This window comes from Sorex araneus, chromosome 2 (assembly GCF_027595985.1).
Source record: "Sorex araneus isolate mSorAra2 chromosome 2, mSorAra2.pri, whole genome shotgun sequence".
NCBI lineage: Eukaryota > Metazoa > Chordata > Mammalia > Eulipotyphla > Soricidae > Sorex > Sorex araneus.
The window spans coordinates 126,773,676-126,788,459 of record NC_073303.1 but is presented as its reverse complement, the minus strand read 5'-3'; the positions used below and the strand labels follow the sequence as shown (position 1 = coordinate 126,788,459).

General features: G+C 49.1%; 1 protein-coding gene across 1 annotated transcript in view; it reads right to left on the bottom strand.

Moving 5' to 3' along the window:
- STK3 (serine/threonine kinase 3) overlaps positions 1-14,784 on the bottom strand; it is a 199,655-nt gene that overhangs the window by 21,054 nt on the left and 163,817 nt on the right. The gene's annotated exons all lie outside the window — the stretch shown is intronic.

The window sequence follows — 14,784 nt, the reverse complement described above, 5'->3', positions numbered from 1 at the left end:
CTTCCATGCCCAGAATGCCAAAGAGGAAGAAAAACATGTCCACCTGTGACTGCAGGAAGAAGCAAACACTGAACAAAAGCGGCACTAAACTTACACCACGGAAATGAGCAAAGCCCGCCGGAAGGAAAGGAGGGAAGACTCGGTGGCGCGGAAGGGCGCTCTGTGGCTGGGCTCAGCTGCCGGCTCTGCCTGCCGGCTTCCTTCTGTTTTCTCGCCCAGGTTCTGGGAGTCCTTTCCCCACTCCTCCGGAAGCCGCCACACGGTGCCACCATCTAAGTCCTGTGTCCCCACCTCATTCACACACTTCCCCGGCCTCACCTCCAACACGAGGTGAGGGTGCGCAATCGCCATGGGGTTGCGGCTGCACCCTCCACGGCAAACGACAGGGCTGAAGTTCATGTAGGATTTCCAGGAGCCCACAAGAGCCCAGACAGACACACAGCACGTGAACTGTCACCCAGATGCACGATGGAAGGAAATCAGGAAATCTTGCAGGATGCTAGACACGAAAGGCACAGTGCTCCATGGGTCATGTTAGCTTCAAAGGGACAGACACAATATGACTCCACTTAGAGTAAAGGGAGACACACACACACACACACACACACACACACACACACACACACACACACACACAGGAGCATGGATTTCAGTAGACCAGAACTGAGAGTCCACAAGGAAATCCTTATGTACTCTGTGTGTGTGTGTGTGTGTGTGTGTGTGTTTCTAAGGAATATTCTTTCAACAGATAGTGCTGGGGCAGCTGTCAATGGACAAGCAGTGAACAGAATGAAGTTGGACTCTGATTTCACATCATCTAAAATAAAAAAGAGTTGACTCCATGTGGATCAGAGGCTTGACTGTAAGTGTGCACACGCCCAGTCTCCAGAGGAAGTTCAGTGCAAGTCTCCGTGACCTTGGCGTCGGCGTGCTTCCTCAGACAGCACTCCCGGAGCACAAGCCGAAGCACATGAGAGCGGCAGGCAGATAGGGCGCCGCCAACAGGCCTTCATTCAAACGGAACACTCTCCCCCAAGCACCGCTTCCAGGGCAGTGGAAAGACGACCCACACGTGGGGGAAAAACAGCAGAACAGCCTGTATCTGACGAGCAGCCCGAGGAAGCGGAGGGAAAGGCCGCGAGAGCTCGGCCAGGACTGAGGACCAAGAGCAAATGGGGGCGGGGCGGGACAGCACAGTGATGCCCGACCTGGGTTTGAGCCCCGGCAACACGTGGCATCCTGGGCGCGGACAGGTGCAGCCCTGGTGGTCCTCAGCGTGGGGAGCTGCCTGACTGGCTGGCTGAGAACTGCCAGGAATGGCCCCTGGGTCCGCAGAACACCACTTGGGAGGCCCCCAAATGAGCAAATGATCTGAATAGACATTTCCTCGGAGAAAACATGACGTGGGGAACAGGGACATGAAAAGTCTGTAATGTCATAAGCACTGAGGAAATCCCAACTCAAAACCACACTGAGATACCACTTGCCCCTAAAAAAGAGTTTCTTATGGGCCTCACCCTGGCTATGGGGTAGGAGTGGGGTAACTTTAAACCATCTTTTTATTTTTTTTTGCTTTTTGGGTCACACCTGGCAATGCTCAGGGGTTACTCCTGGCTCATATACTCAGGAATTGCTCCTTGAGGTGCTCGAGGGACCATATGGGATGCTGGGAATCGAACCCGGGTCGGCCGTGTGCAAGGCAAACGCCCTACCCGCTGTGCTATCGCTCCAGCCCCTAAACCATCATTTTAAAATACATCTCTTCAGGATCTGTTATCAGTGCACATTACACTTGCACACTATGTGTTTTGGATTTCTTTGTACCTGGGATTGCAGTTTTTTTTTTCCGGCAGGGGGTGGCACATCAGAGTCAGGAGTGGGAGAAGGTGAGTCTGTGATCCATTACGGTGGCCCAGAGCGAGTATCGAGTTCCTGGGGGGTGGAGGGGGGGTCCAAGCCACCGCTGCTGCGCTCAGAAGGGACAGAGCGCTGGTTCCATCGGGAGCTGGGCACCTGGCTGCTGCCATGTGCCACGAGGAAGCCTCTCGAATGGTTCCCTGCAGCTACCCTGGACTTCGACTCGCTCCCTGGGGGTGTGTGTGTGTGTGGGGGGGAGATGGGGGTCTTGGCTACAGTGCTCAGTGGGTTCCCACACTGCTTGTGCCACTTGGGGGGGTACACACAAGCCTGGGGTCCTCACTGGGGCCCCATGCGTGGGGGCAGGGCTCAGTGGCTGTTGCTGGCAGTGCTCACTCGGCCATGGCCGCTGGCCCTAGAGTTTCTGTGGGAGTGGGGAAAGGCTTAGACCCTGAGCCTGAGGAGAAGCTTCGGGGCTCTGACCTAGCGGACTTCTAGGGAAGACACAGACCGGTGGAGCCAGGCAAGCAGGCTTGAAGGATGGAGCAGAACCGGGCGCTGAGGAGCGCCTTCCCATCCCGAGCCAGGATGACACAGCACACAGCCAGAAAGGCTTTCCAGGCTTTCCGGCACTCTGCAGAAACCAGGGCGGGCAGGGCTGCTGGAGGGCGCCCACCCGTGCTTTGCTCTGGGAGCTGCCGAGAGGCACGAAGTGAGGGGGGACGTGAGAGTCACGTGTTCCTTGACCTGATTCACCCAACACGCTTCTCATTCCGGCTGAGACTCAGTTTCTCCACCTCTCCTGTTGGCTGGAGGTGCCAGGCTGACCACTGCTCTTTTATTTCTGTTTGTGTTGGGGCCATATCTGGCAGTGCTCTGGGCTGACTCCTGACTCTGTGCTCAGGATCACTCCTGGAGGGCTTCAGGGAACCGTCTGTATTACCGGGATCAAATCTGGGTCGGCTGCATGCCAGGCAACCACCCTAACTGATGTACTACTGCTCCGGCCTGGGCATGTAAATTTCTTACTTATCTAGTCCACCAAAAACTCTCTAAAAAAAAAAAGGCCTAGAAATGAAAAAAAAAAAAAAACCAGTGTAGGAAGGAAGCTTTATAATTTTAGAGTTCTAGAAATAAAGTGTACTTGCCTTCTTAGATAGGGTCGAGAGTATGCATCTTAACAGAAGGAAAAAAAATAATAAACTTAACTACATTAAAATTAAAAACAGCTGTCATTAAAGATGCTGCAAAGAACAAAAAGATAAGCCACAAGATGGGAGCAGGTATTTATAGCACATAATATATAACAGGGAGGAACTCCGTAACTCCGTATCTGGGACGTATAAATAGCTCATAATCATCAGGAAGAGACAAATCATCCTAATAAAACTAGAAGACTTAAACAGGCGCTTCAGAGAATAGGAAATTAGAACAGCCCAAACCCACGAGAAACGCACGAAGCGATCAGTGATGACAGAAATATGAACCAAAATATGAACCAAAGCTACAGCGAGGCACCTCGGCAAGGAGACGTGCCAGTGGGGAAGGCGGGTCCCCGCGGAGGGAGGCTCCTGGCGCAGACGTGCACGCGGGCCTCACCTGACTCTCCACAGACAGAAATAGATCTCAGCCGCCCGCTATTGAAGGGAAAGTCTGCTGAGATCGGGTTCAGTTCAGACTTCCAGTTGCACCCGTGCTGCCGGGTGCCCTCTGCGACTATGGCTTCCGAGCACCTGCGTCACTCTGCTATTATAATCCTCTGAACCCGGGGCAAGGTGGGAGAAGCAGCTGTCTGGGTGGGCATGATTCCACTGACGTGAGAGGGCAAGAGGGGCAAGCCCTGGTCCAGGAGCACAGGGGTGAAGGTGCTTGCTTTGCACTGTGGGCCGGCCCGGGTTCGATCCCCCCACTGTACCACATGGTTCCCCGCTCAGAGGAGCAGCCCCTGACAGAGCACAGAGCCTAGAGGATCCCCGACAACCACAATGTGTGGCCCCGAACAGCCCCCACACCCTCCACGCCCAAGGAAAAAGAGAAGAGAATCCACGGAAAGCTGATTAGGGTCTTGGCCGGGATGAGGGTGAGGGGGCACCATGGGGGAGTGAGGAGTCCCTGATAATGGGGGCGGGGTTTCTTTCCCTCGGGAGAAAAGATCCTAAAATCTAGGGGTTCTCCTCCTGGCGGCAATGGCATCATGTATTTTTCAGACCCACTGAATTTACACACTTCCTAGGTGATCTCTCTCAGTAAAATCATCATAAGATCTTCAAAAAGAGTTGTGCCTAATCATACTTTCAGTAACTTGGGAAGAAATTGGGGCTGGAGTGGATAGTGGGTAGGCCTTCCACATGGCCAAGCCAGGCTCGATCCCTGGCACCCCAAAAGGTCTCCTGTGCCCTGTCAGGAGTCATCCCTGAGCACAAACCCAGGAGTAAGCCCTGAATACTGCCGGGTGTGGCTTACAACCAAAATCAATCAATCAGAAAAAAAAAAAGATAATCAATTGGGGGAAATAAAAGGAAACGAGTTGAAAATAAATATCTTAACCACTTGGGACTAAGAAGAACTATCATCTTTGAACAGGAATAAAATGAACAAGGTTATTGCTGTGAGTATCGTCAAAGTCTTCCTAATACACCTTTTAACCACACAGTCTTGACGGGAAGGAGCGAGTGAGGACTGGAAGGTGAGTCCCACGTGGCTTGCAAAGGGAATCAAGAGAAGCGCTGGGCAACTGAGCTAAGAAACACAAGGTTCTGCCAAGCCCCTCACTAACCCACCGGCTCGCGTGGCTTCCCACGGGGTTCCTATGAACAGAAGGAGCCCGGGTGAGCCCGCGTGCAGAGAGCAGCCTCGGGCAGGAACACAGACCCTTCCCGCCCGGGCTTGCACAGAAGCCAAGGGCAGCTCCTCGGGTGGTTTTCTAAGGTCCCCTAGACCCGTTTGTGGGCACGGCAATAGACCGCTTATTGGACTTCGAACCCTTTATGAACCATGTGCACTGTTGGAGTTGGGCACAGCTGCAAACATGTGTGTCGGTGTGCAGGGAGGATGTGCGTCTGCTCAAACACCCAGACTCACAGGGCAACGCGAAGGCCGCTGGGTGGGAGAGAGAGCAGCGGGCAGGGCACTTGTCTTGCACGTGGCCGACCGGGGTTCGGTCCCCGACATCACAGAAGTTTCCCTGAGTGTGCTCAGGAGTCATCCCTGAATGCAGAGCCAGGAGGAAGCCCTGAGCACAGCTGGGCGCGGCCCCCAAACAAATACCAAGACTAGTTTACATGTGACTGGGGGAACAGAAATAGGGTTTTGCTTGGTTCAGCACTTCTCAGTCTTGTCTTGACACGGTCCCTTTCAACCTCCTTTCTTCCCTGTGGCCCCCACCCACCCAGTGCTCTCTATAGGGGGGCCCTGTTTACAATATTGTCGTCTGTGGCCCCCTAGGACTTGCCGTGGTATAGGTGGCCCCAATTTGGAACCGTTAGTTTCGACGACTATAGGTAGGCCAACAAATTAAATAAAAACATACCAATAAAATACTTTTATTGCAAGGAGTTACTTTGGCATGCTTTACCTTTTATTTTATTATTTATTTATTTTGGTTTTGGCCACACCCAGTGCTCAGGGCTTACTCCTGTCTCTGTACTCAGGGATCCTGGTGGGCCTGGGGGATCCTAGAAGGGTGTTGGGGGTTGAACCTGAGTCAGCCACTTGCAAGGCAAGTGCTCTACCCACTGGACTGTCACTCTGACCCAACATACTTTACATTTTAACTGAAAGACTTACCCAGTAATCAAACTGTTCTTAGCAACAAGAGCGTAAAACAAACGACCTCATCAAGGTAAGCCTAGAGTTTGTCACAGATGAGAACTCTGAAACCTCAAAGTGACCACAGATCAAAACACGCACTGGGAATTAAAACGAATATGGAAAATGAGAAGCACCATGACTGACAGGCTCCTCTAAAAGGCGGGACTAACCGTGGTTGAGAATAATACGTACTCAGGTTAGTGAGCACCACACTGTCTCTTAAACTTTTACATTCAGAGACATTACTAAGCTCCGTTTGGAAATGAATCAGCTATTGTTTTTCAAGGCTTATTTCTTCATTTCTGTTTTGTTTTTCTTTGGGGAGACACCTGGCATAGGTGGTCAGGCACCACGTGGTGCTGGGGGTCCCACCTGGGCCTGTGCTTCAGCCCTTTGCTCGTTCCTAGCCCTGTCCAGGTTAGACTCGAAGGCCACCTATTGCTTCACAGGATTCAATCATTTCTTAGTTAAAAAAAAAAAATCTCTACTTTGTTACTTTAGAGGGCTCCACATCAGGTACTAAATTGGTAACAGAAGATAAAAGGGAAAGAAATGTTTAGAAAGGAAAAACTCTAGCCTTCAAAATAAACCCAGTCATGCTAGTATCCAGGTTTTACACACACACACACACACACACACACACACACACACACACACACACACACACACACACACACAGAGTCAGACAGATAGTACAGCAGGGAAGGCTCTTATCATGCACAGGAAGAGGTGGGTTTAATTCTGGGCACTCCAAATTGTCCTCTGAGCCCACCAGGAGTGACTCCTGAGTGCAGACCAGGAGTAAGCCCTAAGTACAGCTGGGTGTGGCCCAGAACAATCTGGCAAAATGGAAGCAAGAACTGAGCCTCTGGCTGTCCGACAGGCGAGCTCCGGAGCATTCGTTACTGGTTATGGAGCTTAAGTTACTTCATTAAACATCTCGGCCAGAGACCCATCACAACTCTGCAAATCTTAGTTTTGACTCCAGAGAAGGCTGTTCCGTGTGCTCTTTTTTCCTTCTTTCAACTCTTAACCACTTTTGCAAGTAATTACCAAGCTTTTGCCAGGCCAAATGGATGCAGGTGCCCTAGTCCCAGTTTTCTTTTGGTTCCTGTAACATTAGAGGATTTTAAAAGCACGACTGTGAATGAACCCCGACTAGTCATGCCGCGTGCAGAGGTTCTGTCCCTCAGAGGTGGGTTATGAACCAGTGTCGTCGGGCTTTCCATGAGATAACTAAACAAAATCTGAGCTGCCAGAGTTCACATGTGACCTAACAGGAAAATATCCGGCGGGCTGGGGCTGCAAGTACCCACAGCACACACACAATCCTCTCCCTGTCTGTGACTCTGTGAAGCTGTAACAGGTCCTGGCAGGGGTGGGGTGATGCTGTTAGTGCCAATGGTTTGAGCCCCCATTCGAGGGGTAAGCCCAAAGTCTCCCCTGGACAACCCAGAAAAGCAGGTGCCCTTGAACTTGAGGGGGTCTGCTCACTCAGGTGGTCTGATTTCTCCTGACTCAGTCTAGTGGGTGGGGGTTCAGGATTCCAACACCATATCTGCTTCCTGCTAGGTTCTCTAATGCCACGGCATGAAGATGTTCAGCGTGACCTTGCATGATCTTCTGAATTGCTCTGGTACACATCACAAATTCTCCCCTTTCATTTTTGATCTGATCTATTAGAGCTTTCTCTGTGAGTCTAACAGTTTATTGGTCTTGTTTAATCTTGCAGAAAACCAGTTCTTGTTTTCATTGCTATTTGGGGTTTTGTTGTCTTTTCTTTGTCACCAAGATCTCCTCTAAGTTTTATTAGCTTATTGGCTTTTGCTTATTTTGGGCTCCCTTTGCTGCTCTTTTTCTAGCAGTTTAAGACAGTAGCGTTAGGTTATTTATTTGGGTCTTTTCTTTTTCCCTTGCGTTGCTTTCAAGCTCCCTGTTAGAACAGCTTTCACTGTTGTCCCATCAGTTCCGGGACTTGTGTACTTTTCTCCTCTGGTTCCAGGAATCTTTTGGAGTATTTTTTCCCCTCTGACTTCCTCCTGGACTCACTGGGGCTCAGTCCTCAGTTGCTTCATTTCCGAGTGTTTGAGTTTTCCCAAGCATTCTATCATTCCACTTTCAAGGCACTGTGGTCTCTACTGTGATCCCATGGAGACATGTTTTGTGTCCCAGCACACACTCTATCTCGAAGAACAGAATGTCCCATGTGCCCTAGAGAAGAGTGCACACTCTGAGGGGCGTGTAGGGAGCCTGGACACAACTACTAGCCTCTTCCATTCTTTCCTGCAAGGCTGATGCTTCCTTAGTGGATTTTTGCCTAGTTTGATGTATCTAGTGGTGAAAGGTCAGTGTTAAAACTTCGTACTAATATTGCATTGTGTTGCTGTCAGATCGCTTCCCTCAAGTCTGTAAGTAGTTGCTTTTTATATCTTGGTGCTGCTTCATTTGGAATGCATATGCTAATGAGTACAAAGTCTCTTTGATGTATAGATTCCCTGGTGATTATATAATGCCCACCTCTGTTCCTTATAACCTTCAAAAATTTGAAGTCTCTGTTGTCAGATAAGTGATTACTCTTTCAGAGATGCAAAAAGGAAATTTCACTCTAGTCTAAAACATAAAGGAAACATTAATAGTCACGCTTAGAGAGTTCAGAAAATTTCCCTTAAAAGTGAAACCTAAGGATAAGAATCTGGATGCACCCTTATGTACATCTATTTGAAACTGAATCAAGTATAAACGTACATTTTTCAAGCCCTCTAATTACAATATCAGTTTCTTTTGTTTATTTTGAATTTATTCTGAATTTGAACAATGTTTTGTTAAGAACGTGATTTACAGTTACATTTCTCTATAAATATTAAGCTGAAATATTATTAAGCTGAATGTAAAAAATCTAGAATGGAAGAGTCAAATCCAACTGTTTACCAAGCATTTTCCCTGTTGTAGAATCTGATTTTATTTTTGAAATATTTTATTTTAGAAATTAATATAAAATAGGTTTTCCTTAAATTATAAAATAAGGATGACTTTAGGGGATCATTCAGTTAATGTGGAGGATAAGCATTAAATTGCCACCAACGGCTAAGGTGAGATACATGATACTGTATTTAAAATTTTCCTTCAACAGACATTTGAATAAAAAATTCTGTACTTAGAAATAACCTTTAGCTTTTAAAGTGGATGTGAGTTTTTAAAAAAATAATCTTTCAGAATAATAACCATAAATGGAGATGATGGTGTTTGGCCTGAACTTTACTAAGTTCCTTTGCATGAATGTTTATTTTCACATTAAATCTTCAGACTTAATTTGATCAATGATAAACTATTGCTTTGGTGACACAAGATGTGTGTAATTATGAAGCATTGCTTTAGAATTTGAGATGGCAGAACCAAGTAAGAACATAAACAGATGGCATGCACACTTGGCAGGACCCCCTTGATATTTTATCAGCATGAAGGTTGACCAAGGTTGCTAATGCTGCATTCTCTTGTTCTGCGTCTCTCACCTCTGCAAGAAGCGAAGCTGTTTGAGGAGTAAAGGCTCCCCGAGCATTGCTGCCCTTCCACACTGAAGGGTGGGTTTTGAAGTCCAGTCAAAAAAAAACCCTCAGATTTTTCACCCCCAGGTCATTCAGGAGCTTCTGAAGCACATCAGCCAGCCTGGTTAGACCCCTGGAAGGCCCCACTGGGGCTCCAAGGTCTGTCCCATAGCCCTACAAACTCAGGGCCAGGAAGCTGCACTCAGAACTGTGCCAATTCGCCCCCAGGTCAGTCAGGAGTTCCCGAAGCCTGCCGGCTTTCTTCACTTCATCGTATCTCACAGGAGGACATACCGATATTCTAACTAGATGCCCATCCACACAACAACATACAAAAGTCATCTCCAGGTGCAAAAGGCACACGGGAAAGCATCGCAGAACCCTTTCATGTTTAGTAACCAAAGATGGTAGCCCTGAAGACTTAACCAGTTATAACCAGTTACATGACCTATCTGATAAGGACTTTAGAGAGGAAGATTTGAGGATGGGTAAGGAGCTCAAAAAAATGACAGAATGAACTGGCAATAAAATACCAGAGGGCATGAGGGCAGAAATGAAAAACTTACAAGCAGAAATGACAGAACTAAAAATAATTTGGTAGGTGATATGAACACCTTACCAGCAGGCCTCAGCAGCAGAGTAACAGTAGCTGAGGACAAAATAAGCAAATTCCATGATGAAATGCAGAAAACCTCCAGAGAACAGCGGAAGATGGAAAAAGGACTAAAATGACTAAAGAACAGCAGACAAGAAAACTCTGGGATCAATTCAAGAGGAGCAACCTAAGAGTCATCGAGGTCCTGAAGGGACAGGGGGCAACAGTTGCTGAAGAAGCAACAGTCAAAGACACTATTTGCTAAGTTCCCAGAACTGAAGAGTGCCTGAAGGGTACCAGCGAAAAGAGCACTGTAGTATTGTAGCACTATCCTCCTGTTGTTTATTGATTTGCTTGAGCAGGCACCATCCTATGTCTCCACTGTGAGACTTATTGTTACTGTTTTTGGCATATTGAATATGCCACGGATAGCTTGCCAGGCTGTGCCGTGTGAGCGGATACTCTCGGTAGCTTGCCGGGCTCTCCGAGAGGGACAAAGGAATTGAACCTGGTCGGCTGCATGCAAGGCAAACCGCTGTCCTATCGCTCCAGTCCTATAGCAAAAAGAGAGACAAATAAAAATACTCTAAGACACAGTCTAATCAGAATGATAAATGGCATGGATAAAAAATGTAAAGCAGCAAGATTAAAGCAAGAAATTGTACACAAAGGAACACTGATAAGGCTTACAGCAGATTTATGATGAGACCCTCTGGTATTGAAGACAACGGTGGAATACAGTTTAAAAAAACTCAATGAAATGAACACTTCATCAAGTATACTTGACCCAGCCGGACTCTCACCAAAATTTGAAAGAACAATACCTAATTTCAGGAATAAATAGTAGCTCAGGAATTTTACAGATGCAAAATCATCTCTACAAGAACTGAAAGGGCAAATAAGACAAGACAGATCTTACAAACACACCAAACTTATACAGAAAGATGGCACAAAACTCCACGACAATAATCTCAATGTCATGCTTAAATGCACCAATTAAGAGATACAGAGTGGCAGGGAAGATTAGAAAATTAAATCCAATCTTTTGCTGCTTACAAGAAACACACTTGAACAATCAGAGCAAACACAGACTCACAGTCCAATTTTGGAAGACAGTATTTCAGGGAAACGACCCCCAGAAAAATGCTGGTGTGGCCAATACTGGTATCAGACAACATCAACTTCAGGTTTAAAAGTTCTGACAGAGAGGGCCATTTCTTAGTGATGAAGGGATATGTACATCAGGAAGAATTCACACTCTTAACCACCTCGTGAGAGACCAGCAAATACATAAAAGAACTGCTAACAGACTTGAAGGAAGACATCAATAACAACACAATAAGAGTTGGAGATTTCAATGATCAACCTCTCCACCACCACTTGATAGACAAACCAGACTAAAACTCAGTAAGGAAATACTGGACTTGAAAAAAGAAGCAGAAGAGAGGGGGTTAGTAGATATATTTGTAGGGATTTTAATTCCCCCAAGCAGAATACACATTCTTCTCCCATACACACAGGACATTTTCCATGAGAGACCACATGCCACACAAAAATACCTCCATAAAGTCAAGAGAATAGAATTCATGACAACTATCTTCTGAGACCATGATGCTCTGAAAATAGAAGTTAACCACAAAAAGAAACAGAGAAATAACTCAAACATCCAGAAACTAAGCAGCTCACTGCTGAAACAAATGAGAATTAGGACATGAGCTACCAGAACTTATGGGACACAAGATCAGAGGCAAGTTCCTAGCGATGTAAGCATGCATCAGGAGGGAAGAAAGGGCCCACACGAATAACTTAACAGCACAGCCCGAGAAACTGGGAAGTCACCGACAAAAGGGCCCCAGAGCAGTCAGGAGGAAAGAAATGATGAAACTTAGATCAGAAAAGACACCTGCACTCCTGTGTTCATTGGAGCACTCTATGCAACAGCCAGACCATGGAAACAACCCAGATGCTCATGACCAGAGGACTGGCTAAAGAAACTATGGCACAAGTGCACAATGGAATACTATGTAGCCTTAAGAAAGATACAGCCATGCAGTTTGCTGCAACATGGATAGAAGTGGAGAGTATTGTGTTGAATGGAATCAGTCAGAGAGAGAGGAACAGACTCAGAATGCTCTCTCTCATATGCGGGATATAAAGAAACCCCCTGGGGGAGTAAAAAATGCCCAGTGGCAACAGAAAGGAAGAGCAGGAGAGCTGGGCTTCAGTAGGAAGCTTGGCACTGGGGCAGGCAGGGGTGGGGGGATAAGTCAGGAGGAAACATAGGGGGATGGGGGAGGGAACAGTGTTTGCCACAGAGACAGCATTGGGCTGGATGATACGGGACGTTGGTGGGCGGTGGTGGGCACTGGTGAAGGGGCTGGTGTTGGAACAATATACACCGAAACTCAATCATAAATATCTTTGTAATCTTGAAATTAATATTGATACAATAACGTTAACTACTCAGATTAAAAAATAACCTCAAATTTCTCACTTTTCACCTTTTGGCTATTGTTTTTGGGCCCCCCCTTTTGTTCTTGTTTGGGGCCACACCTGGCGATGCTCAGGGATTCCTGGCTCTGTGCGGATCACTGCTGGCAGGCTTGGGGACCAAATGGGATGCCGGGGATCGAACCTAGGCCAGCCACATGCAAGGCAATCACCCTCTCCGCTGTTCTGAAGCCCCAGCCCACTTCTGAGGCATTACAGGCTGTGCCACTTGGTCAGTGCGCCTGTGGGTGAAATGACAGAGAGGCTGTGCATCTCCCCATCAGGGTGGCACCTTATTCAAACCAAGGAGGCAAAGTGCTCAGAGCGTGGCAAGGACACACAGAATGTCTGGGGGGCTGAATGATGTGGGAAGGGACGGAGGAAGTTTTGCGGAGAGCAGGAGACACTAAGTGCCACTTCGGCCATGCGCGTTCTGGAAGAAGCTGAGCGTGGATGCCTCTGCTGGGGAACAGACGCAGATCCAGGAGGGGCCAGTGAGGGTGTACGAGGACCCGCCAGGGGATGTGGGCACTAGTGGGGTGTGCGGGTACCAGCCAGAGTGTGTGGGCACCAGTGAGGTTGTGTGGGCAAGGGTGAGGGTGTGCGGGCGCCAGTGAGGGTGTGTGGGCACCAGAGAGGATATGAGGGTACTCAAGCACCTGGGTGTGGCCAGCCTGCAGCTGTGACCCCTCTCGGGCATCACATGCGGCCCTGGACTGCTGGCTCAGAGGCCACATATGATGACCTCAGTCTCCACCTGGTCACCAGGAAGCAGATGCAAGTGGTGGGTGAGGGGGGGCTGTCGAAGAATCCCCTCATCAGGCCAAGCTGGGGCACATCCCTCAGTTCCATGCAGGCGCTGTGGGCCTGCAAGAGGGGGAGCGGGGCCCTCACTGCCACGGGGAGCAGAGGCCGCGGGCACAGCACTGCGAGTGCGCATCAGGGGCCAGCATTCGCCTGGAGAGCCACAGAGGGAGAGGGGAAGGGGCCTCTGAGGTGGGGACGCTGGACGGGCCAGTCAGCTGACCCGGTGGGGCCACACAAACAGTATCTGCGGGGGAGAAGCGCCCGCCATCTTATCCTGCCTTGTCCCTGTGCCTGAGACAGTGGCTGGCCTCCCGGCTTCCGTGAGGGTGACCAGAGCTCAGGCTGGGCTGCTGGGTGCCTCCCTATGGGCCTGGACTGGCCCCCAAGAGGCGAAGGGATCAGCCAGCACCGCATGACGGGCACAGTCCCCTTCCCACAAGCACACTTGGACACATGTGCCGAACGCCTTGTCCCTCCCCCATGTCACCAAGCGTGAGACTTTCAGGGGTCCCCCACCAAGACGTGTGGACTTAAAGCAAAGGAGAGACGAAGATGTAAAATGAGACGCACTTTCACTAACTGAGAGTGACACAGAAAGTACTAGCATCTGTCCGGCTCACCCACAGTTCCAAGTGAAGGGACAGGGAGATGAGAGCGGCGAATGGGTGGCTGCCGGTGACTGGACAGAAGGCCCCTTGGGGCTACGGTGCATTCTGAATCGCGTTAAGTGCTTACATCGTAACAGTACCAGGACGAGTCCTGCTAGTGGACGAGTCCACACAGAGCTGAGACGCTAAAGGCTGAAACATTCTGCAGACTGATCTTCTCCCCAATTTCTTAATAAAGGAGAATGTTGGGACTGCAGAGATAATACAGTGGGTAGAATGTCTGCCTTGCACGCAGCCAGCCAGGGCTCGATCCCTGGCACTGCATATGGTCCCCTGAAGCCAGGAGTAAGCCCTGAGCACTGCCAGGTGTGGTGCAGAAACCAAAAATTAAAACTTTTTATTTTTCTTTAAAGGAAGAAGTTATCAGGTTTCAGGTGACAGCTGTCACTTGCCTACTCAAGCTTGGTTCAACTTGTACCCGGAGCCAGAGAGAGTCAGTATCCCCCACTCAGCAAAGCCATGTTTGGTAGTCACCTCGCTCTAACCTGACCAAGTACTCCACGCCGACCATTTGCTTCATTCCATGCAGTCAATGACCCACGGAACTGAATACCCACCGGCTGTCACAGACCTCAGGCGTTGGGGCAGAATGCACGAGCTCGTCCTCCCCTGCCCCCCGAAGCCCGTCCCTCCTCCTCCTCCTCAAACACCAGTGCCGCTGTCTAATTCTCGAAACCTGAGGCGCCTCCCCTACAGAACTGGTCGTCTGAAGCCAATGAGCAGAAACTGGGTTCTGTCCCCAACACCCATAGGGAGCCTCGAGCCCCGCCAGGAGTAAGCACTGAGCACTGCTCACTGTGGCTCCAAAGGCCCCAGCAAAAACAAAGAAACAAACAAAACGTAAGCGCTGATTCCCCAAGTTCCTCTCTCCGCTCCACGCCCAGGAACTCCACGCCCGTTAGCACCGGCCTGAAAACGACGCATGTTCTGAAAACTGAGTGAGTGTGAAAGGGGCTCCCGGAGCAAGTGTCAGAGACACTCGCCCAGAGCAAACCCAGCCTCCCATCCCCGACCC